General features: G+C 36.3%; 1 non-coding gene across 1 annotated transcript; it reads left to right on the top strand.

Annotated features, from left to right (window-relative positions):
- Positions 1 to 5,005: 5,005 nt before the first annotated feature.
- On the top strand, positions 5,006 to 5,112 carry LOC128284813 (small nucleolar RNA R71). Its single transcript, XR_008275236.1, has one exon. It is a non-coding gene; the product is annotated as a small nucleolar RNA R71 (small nucleolar RNA).
- Positions 5,113 to 16,055: the final 10,943 nt, after the last annotated feature.

Here is a 16,055-nt window from a genome sequence, read left to right as displayed (position 1 = left end):
CTCAGATATCAGCCATGGTTTAGCCGGTCACCTTTTTAAATTTATTTAGAACTTCAATCAGTTGCTCCTCTTGGTGTTCTGTTAATTCTGCTTAAACAATCACAGGAAAAGTAGAACTATTACCCAAATAAACATATTTAAAATAGGAAAGAAGTACATTTAGATTAAGTTTGGGTGGTTCCTTGATTGATAAATTTGGTTGTGTGAATTCTCAAGCTTCGAACTCTAATAGTTCAAACTGTGTTAGTTGAACATAGTTCCTCGAATTGGCTTCCATCAAAGCCAGACTTTCCTTACCTTATTCATCTTCCAATGGCTCAGAGCCTAAAGTACATTCCAATGGGTCTTCTAAAAAACTAATATCTCATTCCATAGAAACTAAGGTTTCTAGCTCCTCCATCACTGAACATTCCTCCGTCAAATTAGGAAATTTCATGTAACACTCCTTACCTGTATTCGATGCTAGAACAAGATAGGAGGCATTACCGAACTCACATCACAAGCAATCATACAATTTCGAGTCATAAATTTGTGTCGAAATTAGAACCACTCGCATTTAACCATAAAGTCCTTAATACGAGCCTACAATGCCCAAAACATGCTTTGGAAATGGTTTGGGACTAAACTGAGAAATTTAGAAATTTTTACAAAACATAGAAAATTTTTCCACTAAACAGGGGTCACACGCCCATATGAATATGGGACAGGCTCGTGTGGGTAGGCCGTATGGTCACACACGCCCGTGTCCCAACCCCGTGTAACTCTTTGAATTGTAACCCAAGAACAAATTGAGGTCACGCGGCCAAGTCACACGCCCGTGTGTTAGGTCATGTAGATAATTAATTTTCATAAAATAGGTGCAGATTTTACACGACTAGGGCATACGCCCGTGTTTGAGGCCGTGCCATCCACACAGCTGAGACACACACCCGTGTCTCTGTCCGTGTGCTCAATTCTAAGCATTCTATTTCCAAAATTAAGGTGCAGGGGACACATGGCTGGATCACATGCCCATGGAGCGGACCGTGTGTCACACACGGCCTAGACACACACCCGTGTGTCTACCCTTATGGACAAAATAAAGGCTATTCACCAAGCCATTTGCCACCCTTATTCACACTTACACTTACACCAAATCAAAGGCACAAAACATGGCATACTTAGGCAACCAAACATCCACAATCATGGCTAAATCATAGCATTCATTACCAACGCATAACATATTTACTATACCATATCTTACCAAATCAATTCATACCAAACTCACATCTACAAGTGTCAACATGAATACTTTCATCATGCACAATTCTGCTTAGATTTCCTAGCACACTAAAGGACCAATCTCATCCATTTCACCACAAATCATTTAACCAATTAAACATATAAAAACCCATTACAAAACACATAAACAAAAAGGCATTAACACATATAAATATATAATTGGGCTTACAACCATTTTAGCCAAAGTAAGCCAATTACATGCCTAAATACCAAATCACTTTAAACAAATAGAAGCCAATACATTTGGCCAAATCAAATGACACATATAACAAAATGACCAAGTCCCTATACATGCCATATTTTAAAAATACTAAGATCATCAAATACCCAAAATAACAGTTTTGATAGTGTGGGGCGAATCTCCGACAATCTCCGATTCTGAGCTAGCTTGGTGACACTATAAAAACATGAAAAAAATAAACGGAGTAAGCTATATAGCTTAGTAAGCTCATATGCAAGAAATAAGCAACCTTACCATGCATATAATATTCAAATAATATAACATGATTAAATGAAAATTTACCATAGTCTCATGAGCATAACTTATTCCATCACAAATCTTACTTTATATTCATCATTCCAAGCATTTAATAGATATGAGTTTCATGTACATTCCTGTACTACCTCGAAATGAAATTACACATAATCTTATCTTTGAAATACTCGTGAACCACTCGAAATAATAATGTCGGATACTCGGGATTCTTGCACACTTAGTGTCACATATGTAGCCAATGCTACCTCAATCTCATATCACATAGTTGCTTGCTCTTGAGCTATCATCGGGCCTACTCACACAAGCTGTCAAGTATCCGCAACATATGCTGGTATACTCAGCCACCGGTAGGACGTACAAGACCAGCACCCTGATCACATGATCACATAACACATAATGACCCTAGTGACGTGTCACTTGTATCCTACCTTTTTCCTAAGTTTCAAACGGGATTTCTTGCTCGTCAATTCGTCCTCGGACTCGTTCATAGGATTAAGCTAATCCACATTTATCAAACATACCATTCATGCAATATTAAAGAAATAAAATACAATCATATTAAAGCTTTTTTTTAACATACGAACTTACCTCGGTACAAAATGGTTAATAGTTCGATTTAGTCCACAACTTTGTTCTTTCCCCGGTCTAGGTCAGAACCTCTTCTTTCTTGATCTATAACACCAAATTTAACTTATTCAATTACCACATTATTCAATTTAATCACAAAAACACCTTATGGAAAAATTTACATTTTTCCCCTAACTTTTTAACTTTTTACATTTTAGTCCCTAGACTCGTAAAATGATTTTTTTCAATTTCTTCATTACTCAAGCCTAGACAAATATTAATAGTACTCATAACAGCCCACATTTTTCATTTATTCACATTTGTACACACATTTCACAACTTTTACAAATAGGTCCCTATTTGACATTTTCATCAAAAATCACTTGGTAAATGTTGTTTATCTAACACCAAACATACATTTTCTACCATTAAACATCAAAATAAAAAAATATTAATTCAACATGGGTAAAATTTTAGACTTTGGTTTTCCTTCAAATTAGTTCTTGAAATAGCTAGATTAGGTTGAGACAACTTCAAAAACATAAAAATCATTAAAAACGGGGCAAGAACGAACTTACAATCGAGCTTGAAAGTGGCCAAACCCTAGCTATGTCTTCTATTGAGAAATTCGGCTATGGGGGGACTAAATTAGGGAAGATGACATCTTTTTGTTAGTTTTATTTGTCTTTATTTACCAAATAACCAAAATGCCCTTAATGCCTAACTTCAAAATTTTACCCATCCATGTCCATTTTTGTCCAACTTAAAGTATAATGGTCTAATTACCATTTAAGGACCTCCAATTTAAAATTTCATAGCAATTAGACACCTCTAGCTTCTAGAACACATATTTTGCACCTATTGCAATTTAGTCCTATTAGTCAAATTGGACACTTTATCAATAAAATTTCTTAATGAAATTTTCATACAATCATTCAATCATACTGTAGACCTTAAATAAATAATAAAATTAATATTTATACTTCAAATTTGTGGTTTCAAAATCACTGTTTCGATTTGACCCTAAAACGGGTTGTTACACTTCATCGTTTTGAGAACATTAAATATTACCTTTTCTTCTTGAACTCTCATTGTAATTTTTCCTTTTTGCATTCTTATTAATGTTCTTTTTGTAGCTAGGAAAGGTCTCCCCAAGATGATAAACACCTCATTATCTACTTCAAAATCTAAGACAATGAAATTAACAAGAAAATAAACTTATCTACAAGTACCAAAACATCCTCAAACTTTCCTTTTGCGTATGCTAAATATTGATCTGCTAGTTGAAGTGTCACATCTTTGGGTCTGACTTCATCTATCCCCAACATCTTGAAAATAGACTTGGGCATCAAGTTGATGCTTGCTCCAAGACCGCATAAAGCTTTACCTTAGTGAGATTCTCCAATATTACAAGGTATAGTAAAGCGTCCAGATTCCTTTATTTTTGGAAGTAGCTAGACTCCTTCATTGATGTTACAGTCTCGAACTCACTGAGCCTCTTCTACTTGGACAAAATGTCTTTCATGAACTTGACATAATTGAGCATTTGTTCTAAAGCTTCTACCAATGGTATATTGATGTGAAGCTGCTTTAGAACATCCAAACTGCACCTCTTGTTTTCTACTTATATTGTTGAATTCTTTGAGGATATGAGGATTATGGTACTTTGGACTAGACTGGACAACTTTTCTAACGAGATAAATCTGCATCTAAATAAGGTGGTAGCTTATCAAATTCACTAGTTTAGATTTTACCTTATCAGAATTTGTTGGTTCTAGCTCTTTTGGTGTAGGAATTTCAACTTTTGGTTGACTTTCTCCTTCTCAATGGGTTCATCTTCAACCACAGCTTCCTTGGGTTCCAAAGTCTTACCACTTCATAAAGCAACTACCTTACAATATTCCTTACCTAAATACCTTGGATTTTTTGTATCGTTTGGCAATGCTCATTGCGGTCTATTACGAAGCTCTCTAGCTAACTAACTTATTTGGTTCTCCAAATGTTTTAATGTTGCTACTTGGATTTGGATTAAGCGTCATTCTTCACCATGTACACCTTTAACAAATTCTCCAAACTATTAGATGATTCAACTTGTAGTGGTTTTAGAACTTGTTGATTAAACCCTTAGGATTGATTTGATCTATACTGCGTATAGGTGTTGTTTGGTCCTCTTCCTTGGCTATTCCAAAAAAAAATTGGATGGATTCGCCATAAAGGGTTGTAGAAATAGACTGGGGTCCTTGTCCACTTCTATTTTGGTTTTGATTTCCTACATAGTAAACTGACTTAAAATTTGATGGACAATTCTCAAAAGAATGTTTGTCCTTACAATATACACAGGAAATGACATCAAATTGACTTGGTGGTTAAGCTATAATATTATTCAATCGTTAGTGGTAAACTATTTCAACATTGAAGAGATAGAAGATACCTAAGCTAAGAGTGAAGTGAGGGTATCTACTTCATGCACTCCAGCTACTAGTCTTCCTGAAGCTGCTCAATTTGTCAACAATTGGTTATTGTTACTGGTTATTCTCTCAATGATCTTGTAAGTCTTATTATAAGACTTCAACAAGAGAACACCATTAAAAAAAATCTACCACCAACCTTGTGTGTGCATAAAGACCATTATAAAATATCTCCAATTGGATGCAATGTGGAATCTCGTGATGAGGGCATCTAGGAAGTAACTCCTTGAATCTTTCACATGCCTCGTATAAGGATTCATCATCCATTTTTTGAAAAGTGGTGATCTCAACTTAACACTTTTACTAGGTGGGAAATATTTTACCAGAAAGGGTTAAGCTAATTCTTGCCGAGTTGATATTAAATGTGGGGGCAAGGAATTAAGCCATGCTCATGCTCAATATCGCAACGAGTATGGAAACAACTTCAACATCAATGCTTCTTCAGTTAAACCAGCTATCTTAAAGGAATCGCTCACCTCCATAAATAGTCAAAGGTGAAGTTGTGGATCTTTTATGGGAATTCCACTAAATTGGCCTATTGTTTGAAGTATCTGAAACATCACAGGCTTCAATTCAAACTGTGGTGCCTTAATCTCCAGTCTCCTAATTTCTGGATTTAATTCATTAAAAAGTGACACAACATACTGCCTTATAGCTCGATCACTATCACCAGTAATAAGGATTGGATTACAAATATTAGCGGCTCCATTTTCTTGAACATCGTTTTGGTTTTCAAGGTTCATCTTTGTGACTTGTTTTTGGGTTAATCTTTCTCATCTTTTTTATCGAAATGTTCGCTAAATTTCAGGGTCTATAGGAAGTAAATCGATGATTCGATCAATGCTCATAAACACCTAAAACATAAATCACAAAAAATAAAAATAAAATAAATAAAAATAAATAAACCAATTTGTAAGGAATAATTTCACAAATAACGATTAAATTAACAGTCCCTGACGACGATGCCAAAAACTTGTAGCACTAGGGTTTGTGTAAGTATACGTAGTTGTTATCAAGTCATAAGTAAGTATAAGAGTTATCGTCTCCACAAGGACTGTTTATGTTAATCAATATTTTGCAAAATTAAAATATTTTGCAAAATTAACGTTTTACAATTTGGTGAGAAAAACACAATAATTTCGAGTGATTAATGTAGAATTTAATAACTAGATGCAAAATTATCCTAAATGCAACTTAACCAATGTGTGATGAATAATTAAGATGAATGAGATGGTTTTAGCAGCAAATTCGCAAGATTTAACAACAATAATATGAATAGGCTAGAATAATTACAATAATTAACTTGGTTCATTTTTAACATGTTCACAATGTTCCAAAAAAATATTCAATGGCAACTCGATCTTTCATTAACTTTGAAACCAGTATTAAGTCATTATACTACCATGATCATATTTAACTAAGGGTTTCTTAGAGTTTATGTGAAATAACAGGGATGGATTAGCTTTGAAACAATTTAATCACATAAATCTAAAAGTTATGCAAGATAATAGAGCTCTCTCAAGTTATTACGAACCTTTAATTTAATCGAGCTGAGATCTAAATTAAGCATGCACCTTTCAATTATTGCTTCCATTAATCGTCATCTGGCTAGGATTGACCAACTAATTCTAATGCATTCAATCACATTTTAATGAATGAAATAGATGCATGATTTTAATTGAAAGCATGAACGATTGAGGCACAGAATATTATAAACATAAATCAAATGGACTTCATCAAATTTATATAATCATTCTAGCTAAACAAAATTAAGCTAACATCATTAATGAAAAAAAACAAAGCAAATTGCAACCATGTTGTAGCGACGTAAAAATTGGTTTCGGGGTCGCTAATTGTGGCGATCTAGTGAAAAAGTTTGGAAACTGAAGTTCGATTTTGAAATAAAAGGGGAGTCGCCACCAATCCTTTTTATAGATGTGATCGGACACCTTATAAATTTATTTTTGAAATGAAAAGAAATGAATTTAAGTCCACGTTAAAATCCAGAGAAAAAATAGGGTTCGGGAGTCGATTCTGCTGCGAGAAAGGTATTAGCACCCTCGCGACGCCCAAAATTGGTATCTCATAAACAGATGTTGTCTTGATTTTTTAAAAATACGAGTTCAATATAAAATTTAGTCGTGATCCGATTAAAAGAATACGAGAAGTTTTAAACTTTAAATTTTTTTTTGAGAAGGATATACCGTCCTAACACGAGTCGATTGATGTTCACCCAACATAGCGATGAAATCAACGACATGGTGTTAAATCGATATATTGCCTTACGTATTGAAATTAATAAAACACGAATAAATATTTTAAAATAATGAACAACGGAGAACTATACAAGAATGGACGGAAAGCGAAAGATAATAGTTGGAAATACATCATGGCACATAATACATACAACAATGATATTTAAAAATAATGACAATGCACATAATATTACATGTAACAATAGTATCATATACGAGAATACAATGAGAATACAATAAATATACATACAAGGATAATTAAGAGTATATATGTAAAATATATATATATATATAGTGTTAGAAATATATTATATATATAGTGTTTGAAGTATATACATGAGATAGTAAAAATACATAACTAGCAGCGATAAAATATAATATATACATATATGTGTAAAAATATAATATTAAAAGGGTATATATATATGAGTAATATATATAAATACATATATAATATAATGTTAAAATATTCACATAATATACATAATAATAATGTTGAAAACATCTATTAATAATAAATATATACTTATATGTATTAAAGATATATTCATAAATACTAAAACATATACTAATAATCACAATAGTAAAGATAAAAATGTATACGTGACATAATGCAAAAATATATAAATGTTATGATATCTAAAACATATACATAAAAATGAAAGAGATATATGACGAATAATGTAAAGATATTTGTATGAAATAACAGGAAATATATGAATAGCACGATATTTACAAGTGTATACTTAATATAATTATTTTTAAAAATGATATAAATAAATGAATACATGAAAATAATACCATATACACAAAAATACCTATATATATATATATATATATGTAATGAAATATGTGAACAAATATTACTATTAAAGAATATATAATATATGTATATAATAGTAGAAAGCGAAACGAAAAATATATATATAGTTAAATATAATACAATAATAATAAAACAACAATGATAACAATATTATATATATATAACAATTAATATTTAAAATTGAATTAAACAGCAAAAATATTATGAAATTTAAGGTAAAAAAAAAATAGATGAAAAAAGGGATGAGATTGGATTAAAACCAAATCTTTGGGGCGAATTTTGAAAGAAATTAAAGGAGAAGGGACTTATTAGAATGCCGTTAAACTATGGGGGATCAAATAAGTAATTTATCCAAACACTTGAAACGACACCGTTGGAAGGGGGACTAAATCGCAAAGTGTAATAGATTTCGGGGTCAATTTATAAACAACGAATAACTTGATTGCGAAATATAAAAATGCGGAAGGGCCAATTGTACAAATAGCCCTTCCGCTCAAAAACACGCAGATCCTGCCCTGGTGCGGGTCGGGTCGACCCGACCCGCGTCCAAAACGACATCGTTTTATCATTAAACAGGGGGGACCAAAACGGTGCGTTTTGGTCCCCTATAAAAGCTAAAAAAATTTTTAAAAAATTCATTTGAGACCAGGTGAGGAAAAAAAAAAGGAAAGAGGGAGAGGGAGGGCGGAGCGATTTCCGCCGAGGAGGGACGTCGGTCCGATTCTTGGCCTTTACGTAAGAAATTGTCTGACAATGGGAGAGGTAAAATTTTCAAATTTTTTTTATATTTGTTGTATATTTTTATGTTAAATAGATAGAAAATAAAGAAATATATATATGTATGTAAAAATCGAAAGGAATAAAGAAAAAATACAACATTTTGTTTCTTCTTTTTGGTTTTAACAATCACTACTATCTGTTTATTGAAGATGTAAATTTCTCTTTAGTGTTTACAAAGTAGAAAAGAAGAAGAAGGAAAAAAGCCCCCTTATCTGACTTCGATTTCGGGTTTTTATAACCCTTTTACACCTATTTTTAATTGTTTCTTGTCTTGTCTGATTGCGGGGAGTGGGTATGGTGGAAGTGACTAGTGGCTAGTGGAGTGGTTGGGGCAGAAGGCAAGTGGGGAGGGTTGCGGCTGAGTAGGCTAGGGTTTCTGAAACCCTAAGTCTGGAGTTTGGGCTTCTGGGCCTGGGTCAAGTGTTGGGTTTTGGGTAGTTAGGCTAAGGTTTGGGTAGGGTTTTAGTGTATTGAAATGGATCAATCGGGTTTGGGTTGTAAAAGGGTAAATGGGTTTGTAAGGGTTTAATTAAAATGGGTTTGGTATTAGTGGGCCAAAATTGGCCCTACATATTGCCTCTCTTTGCTCATTGTCGTAACGGAATGGAGCAAAGACATAATGAAAGGCCAATTTTGCACGGTCTTGCTGAGTCTTGACTTCATTGGTGCTCTTCTTGTTCGGATAGTCTCCTTCGGTCCTCGCATCTTGTAGCTTTAGTTTATTCTACAGTGACTTCAAAGAGATAGAAACTTGTATCTTCAATCTACTCGTATCTTTAGGGATGTAAGATCCGTCGTGATCTGCTCTTCTGCAATCTCAGAGAGATGAGATCTGATATGTTCCGCTACAACTTCAGGGAAGTGAGGTTTGTGGTCTTTTCTTCTGCAACTTCAGAAAGGCAAGATCTTATATCCTCGATCAGCTTCACTGCAACTTCGGAAGACCGGACTTGCGACTTTGACCGCTTCCTTGCACTTGTGGTATCTAAATCTGGTGTCTTCCATCAGCTTCAATCTTTATTCTTTGCTTGGCATGTGATCCTGAGCTCAACTCATTTCTCGTAATATGAATTGACTCTCTCGTAATATGAGTTGATTTTTTTGAAAAACAGAAATTAAAAGGCTTAACTCACCTTTCGCAACATGAGTTGATTTTTGAAACAACAGAAATTAACAGGCTTAACTCACCTCTCGCAACATGAGTTGATTTTTGAAACATAAACTAAAAATACTTCAGCGCGTGGCTTGAGGCTCGACTCACCTCTCGCAATATGAGTTGATTCTTTCAAAAACATAATAATGAAAACAGAAATAAAAAATACCTCGGTGTGACCTAAGGCTCAACTCACCTCTCGCAATATGAGTTGATTTTTTGAAAGACAGAAATTGAAAGGCTTAATTGAAAATACCTCGGCGTGTGACCTGAGGCTCAACTCACCTTTCGCAATATGAGTTGAAATTAAAACACAAAAATTGAAAATACCTCAGCGTGCCCCGAGGCTCAACTCACCTCTCGCAATATGAGCTGATTTTGAAAAAGTAGAAATTAAAAGGTTCAACCCACCTCTCGCAATATGAGTTGATTCTTGACAAACAAAAATTGAAATTACCTTATCGTGTCCTGAGGCTCAACTCACCTCTCGCAATATGAGTTGATATTAAAATTGAAAATACCTCAGCGTGCCCCGAGGCTCAACTCACCTCTCGCAATATGGGCTGATTTTGAAAAACACAAATTAAAAGGCTTAACTCACCTCTCGCAATATGAGTCAATTTAAAACATAAACTAAAAATACCTCGGCGTGCCCCGAGGCTCAACTCACTTCTCGCAATATGAGTCGATTTTGAAAACAAAAATTAAAAATACCTCATCGTGTCTTGAGGCTCAACTCATCTCTCTAATATGAGTTGATTTTCCTTGAAAAGCATGAATTAAAAACATCAAAATACCAAAACACATCCTTTGGTAGAACTCGGTGTCTTTTCCTTTGATTCGGTCGACTCTCATTCAAGATTTCTTACTCTGCTGGAGTACCTGTATATGCTATTTATGATGTTATCATGATATGCACATGTTTGTCTTAAATGCTTTTATGCCTACATGATTATGCAATGCTCCTTAAGCATGTTTGTCGTATGTCCATTTAGCCACGATTGTTGAGGATCTGTGTTCATTGCTTTGATTCTCGACCTGTCTTCAAGCTTCACGAGTAATCGACGTTCCTCAAATATCACTCTTCTGGCCTCGATTGAACTTTGTTCTTACTTTGAGACTCTTGTGCTTATCAAATTTTCATCCAGGTAATGCTTAACATTTCTTTTGTTTAGAGTATGTCATTTCACCATTTATCATGTAAATAAACACATAATGAGATGCATGAAAAAGGTCAGATAGGGAAAAAAATGATATTTCATATTCATCTATTTCAAATGTGGCAAACAAAGCAAGTTAACCAATGAGAGTAAAAAAATGTCAAAAAGAAAGAAAGGATCGTATTCAACGGATACAAATGCTCTAGATATTCAACACATGAACTCTTCCTCGTTCCTCAATCAAAAATCTTTTCGAGCGCGGCTTCTTGCGTAGAAGATTTCGAGCTTTCAGAAATGCTTCAAATACTGTAGCCTTACTGCTTGACCTATCGTTCGACCGCCAGGTTTGTTTCATTAGGACGCCTTCTCGGGTTTTCATCCTAATCCTTTTGTACTAATCAAGACGCCCTTTTCGGGTTTTCGCCTTGATCCCTTCTCTCTTTTTTTTTTTAAGATGCCCTTTTCGGGTTTTCATCTTAAGCATAATATTTCTTCACAGCATCTGAGTTCACTGGATTCGACAACTCTTTCCCATCCATCTCGGTAAGGATCAAAGCTCCTCCTGAGAATGCCTTCTTTACGACATATGGTCCTTCCCAATTTGGTGCCCATTTTCCTCGCAGGTCTTTTTGTATTGGGAGAATTTTCCTCAGCACGAGTTCTCCTTCATGGAATTCTCTTGGCCGTACCTTCTTGTCATGGGCTGTGATCATTCTCTTCTGGTACATTTGTCCATGACAAATTGCCCTGAGACGCTTTTCTTCATATAGTTCAATTGATCATATCGAGCTTGTACCCATTCTGCTTCTTCTAACTTTGATTCCATTAAGACTCACAGAGATGGGATCTCAACCTCAATAGGTAGCACAGCTTCCATTCCATAAACCAGAGAGAAAGGAGTTGCTTCTGTAGATGTTTGCACAGATGTGCGATATGCATACAAAGCAAATGGTAGTTTCTCGTGCCAATCTTTATATATCTCATTCATTTTCCCAATGATCTTCTTAATATTTTTGTTGGCTGCTTCCACAGCCCCGTTCATCTTTGGGCGATAGGGCGAGGAGTTATGATGCTTTATTTGGAATTGCTTGCACACTTCTTCCATCATCCTATTGTTCAGATTCATGGCATTATCTGAAATGATTCTTTCAGGCAAACCATATCAGCAAATGATTTCCTTTTTCAAAAACTTGCACACTGCAGTCTTCGTCACATTGGCAAACGAAGCGGCTTCAATCCATTTTGTGAAGTAATCGATAACCACAAAAATGAATTGATATCCATTTGAAGCTTTTGGAGAAATTGGCCCTATGACATCCATGCCCCACATAGAAAAAGGCCACGGAGAAGTCATGACATGAAGGGGTGAAGGGGCTACATGAATTTTATCACCGTAGATTTGACATTTGTGGCATTTTCTGGCAAAATTGATGCAGTCACTTTCCATTGTCAGCCAATAATAACCGAGTCTCATGATCTTTCTGGCCATATTGAAACCATTGGCATGCATTCCGCAAATTCCCTCATGGACCTCTTCAAGTATTTTTCTGGTTTCAACATCATCCACACATCTCAAAAGCATCTGATCATTTCCTCTTTTATACACGATATCCCCATCAAGAACAAATCCCGCTGCCATTCTTCTAATTGTTCTTTTATCGTTCTCATTCACTTGTTCAGGATACCTTTGATTCTTGATATATTCTAAGATATCATGGAACCAAGGCCGTCCGTCTACTTCTTTCTCAATGCTACAACAGTGTGCAGGGACCTCGTAGATGCTCATTTTGAGGGGCATTATTTTTGCTTCTCTACTTGCTTTGAACATTGAAGCCAAAGTGGCCAGGGCATCAACCAGTTGGTTCTCTTCTCGTGGAAAGTAATGAAAAGTTATTTCTTTGAATTCCTTGATCAATCCAGTCACTAAATCGCTGTACTTAATCAATTTTGAGTCCCTCACTTCCCATTCTCCACGGATTTGGTAAATCACTAGGGCTGAGTCCCCGTACACCTCCAAGATCTCGATGTTTCGTTCGATAGCTGCACGAAGCCCCATGATCTGAGCCTCATATTCTGCGATATTATTGGTACAAGAAGAAGTTCGGTCTTGCGTTGAACGGATAATGATTCCCATCTGGTGATACCAGGATTGCTCCAATTCCATGCCCTAAAGCATTTGACGCACCATCAAAGCACATCTTCCATGACTTCTCTTTTGATGACTCGGATTCTATTTCTGTGATGCACATTAAGTCTTCGTCTGGGAAATCAAATCTTAAAGGCTCATATTCCTCTGTCGTTCGAGTTGCTAAGAAGTCAGCTATTGCGCTCCCTTTTATCGACTTCTGACTTACATAGGCAATGTCATATTCCGAAAGGAGGATCTGCCATCATGCCATTCTTCCTGATAGTGCCGGTGATTCCATCATGTATTTTATTGGGTCCAGCTTTGAAATTAGCCATGTCGTGTGATACAACATATATTGTCTGAGTCTCCGAGCTACCCAAACCAGAGCACAACAATATTTCTTAATAGACGAATATTTTGCCTCATATTCAGTGAACTTTTTCCTAAGGTAGTAGATCGCCTTTTCTTTCTTTCCTGACTCGTCATGTTGTCCCAGTACGCAACCCATTGAATTTTCGAACACTGTCAGATACAAAATTAATGGTCTTCCCGGAGTTGGCGGTACTAGCACTGGAGGACTGGACAAATATTGTTTTATCTTATCAAAGGTCACCTGCCATTCCTCGTTCCTTTCTCCCGGGTTATGTTTTCAAAGAAGCCGAAAGATTGGGTCGCATTGGTTGGTAAGTTGAGCGATAAATCGGGCGATGTAGTTTAATCTCCCTAAAAATCCTCTAACTTCCTTTTGCGTGCGCGGAGGTGGTAATTCTTGGATGGCTTTTATTTTATCTGGATCAATTTCGATACCTCTTTCACTGACGATGAAGCCCAGCAATTTTCCCGAGGTAGCCCCAAACGTACATTTGGCTGGATTGAGCTTTAGCTGGAACTTTCTCAGTCTGTCGAACAACTTCTTCAGGTTCACTACATGCTCTCCTTCCCCTCGGGATTTAGCAATCATATCGTCAACATAGACCTCTATTTCTTTATGCATTATGTCATGGAATAACGTCACCATAGCCCTCTGATATGTTGCCCTAGCATTCTTTAACCCAAAAGGCATCACCTTGTAGCAGAATGTTCCCCACATCGTTATGAAAGTAGTTTTCTCCATATCTTTCGGGGGCAATTTAGATCTGATTGTACCCCGAGAATCCATCCATGAAGGAAAATAATGAATGTTTTGCTGTGTTATCCACCAACATATCAATGTGTGGTAATGGAAAATTATCTTTAGGACTTGCTCAATTCAGGTCACGATAATCCAAGCGCATTCATACTTTGCCGTCTTTCTTTGGTACCAGGACTATGTTAGCCACCCATTCTGGATATTCGGAGGCTTGTAGGAAGCCAGCATCAAATTGCTTCTTGACTTCCTCTTTTATCTTCAACAACATCTCAGGCCTCATCCGTCTTAGCTTTTGTTGAATAGGCTTACATTCTGGCTTTAATGGGAGCTTATGGACCGCTACATTTTCATCCAATCCTGGCATGTCCTGATATGACCATGCGAATACATCTTTGTACTCGCGGAGCAAAGCAATCAAATTATACCTGGTGCCCCCTGAAATAGAAGTCCCAATCTTCACTTCTTGCTTCCTTTCTTTAGTTCCTAGATTTATTGTTTCAACAGATTCTTGATGAGGCAAAATCTGTTTACCCTCTTGTTCCAACATCCTTAGCAAATCAGGAGACGAGACATAGTCTTCAGCATTTTCTTCGGCTTCGAATTCTCCTAAACAAACAGCCTTCTCAAAATCAATTTCAAGATTCGTAACGGGCTTATTCATGTCGTCAATATCTGAGCACCTAAAAGTTGAATGGAAAAGGAAGCTATAGAGGGACATCCAAGTATTGGAAACAACAAACAAAATATTATGTCGTGGCAATGAGGCAAATGTAAGGATAGGCTATGAAATGAGAAAATGATTATGAAATTAGTGATAATGCGAAAAATCATGACAAAATGCATCTTCATTGATATTCATTTAAATGATAAAGAGCGAATGCAAGCTCTTACAAAAGAACTCTATTATATCTAAAGACACAATAGAAGGTTAATGTTTAGCATTACTCTGAAGACTTATAAACTACAAGAAGCTCCTTGGCAGTCCAATTGTTCAACATGAAACCAGGAGGGCAAGGGCGTATCCTCGAGACATCTTTACTTGCACCAGCCTCTTTGTCAATGACATTTATACTGACATTCGAAAACCCCTTTCAATTAACTTGAGATGTTTCGTGGATCATCTTGTCCAGGGTACATCATTCCCGCAGATGTAAATGTTTTTGACAAAGGAGGGTACTCTATTGGTTCCCATTCTGGTTCTCGGCCCAAAGTTCTTTCAATTCTTCTCTCTTGATCCTTCTTCCACTGTCTTCTTCTTTGATTCATGTCAGGCTAGAACCCCAAACCGTATCGGGCCCTGTGGTGCACTGGCTTTAAAGCCCTGACTATTCCTTGCAGATATCTCCTTAAACCTCTTCTCGCTCGAGCTCCCCTTCCTACGGTCAATTTGACACCCATTCTAGTATTTCTCGACAGTTTTGGCACCGGAATTCTGTTTCCCTCAACAAAAAAAGTGGCATTGACGAATCCAAGGGATCGGAAGGAACATTCCAATGCGTCTTTGTTCACTTCCAAGTACGGTGCATCGGCAGAGACAGATGCGACTATGTCTTCTTCTCCCTCAATAGTGACCAAACAACCGTCCATGATAAATTTCACCTTTTGATGGAGGGATGATGGGACTGCTCCAGCAGAATGGATCCAGGGTCTTCCCAAAAGGCAGTTATAAGAGGGTGTAATGTCCATGACTTGGAACTCGACCTCATAGATGTAAGGGCCCACTTCCAAAGGGATTTAGATCTTTCCCATGACTTCGCGCCTCGTCCCGTCGAATGCCCTTACCATGGAATGACAGGGCTTTAAGTAGGACAAATC

The sequence above is a fragment of the Gossypium arboreum genome, chromosome 11 (assembly GCF_025698485.1).
Source record: "Gossypium arboreum isolate Shixiya-1 chromosome 11, ASM2569848v2, whole genome shotgun sequence".
Lineage (NCBI taxonomy): Eukaryota > Viridiplantae > Streptophyta > Magnoliopsida > Malvales > Malvaceae > Gossypium > Gossypium arboreum.
The sequence above is the reverse complement of the archived record's forward strand: the minus strand, read 5'-3'. Positions and strand labels throughout refer to the sequence as shown.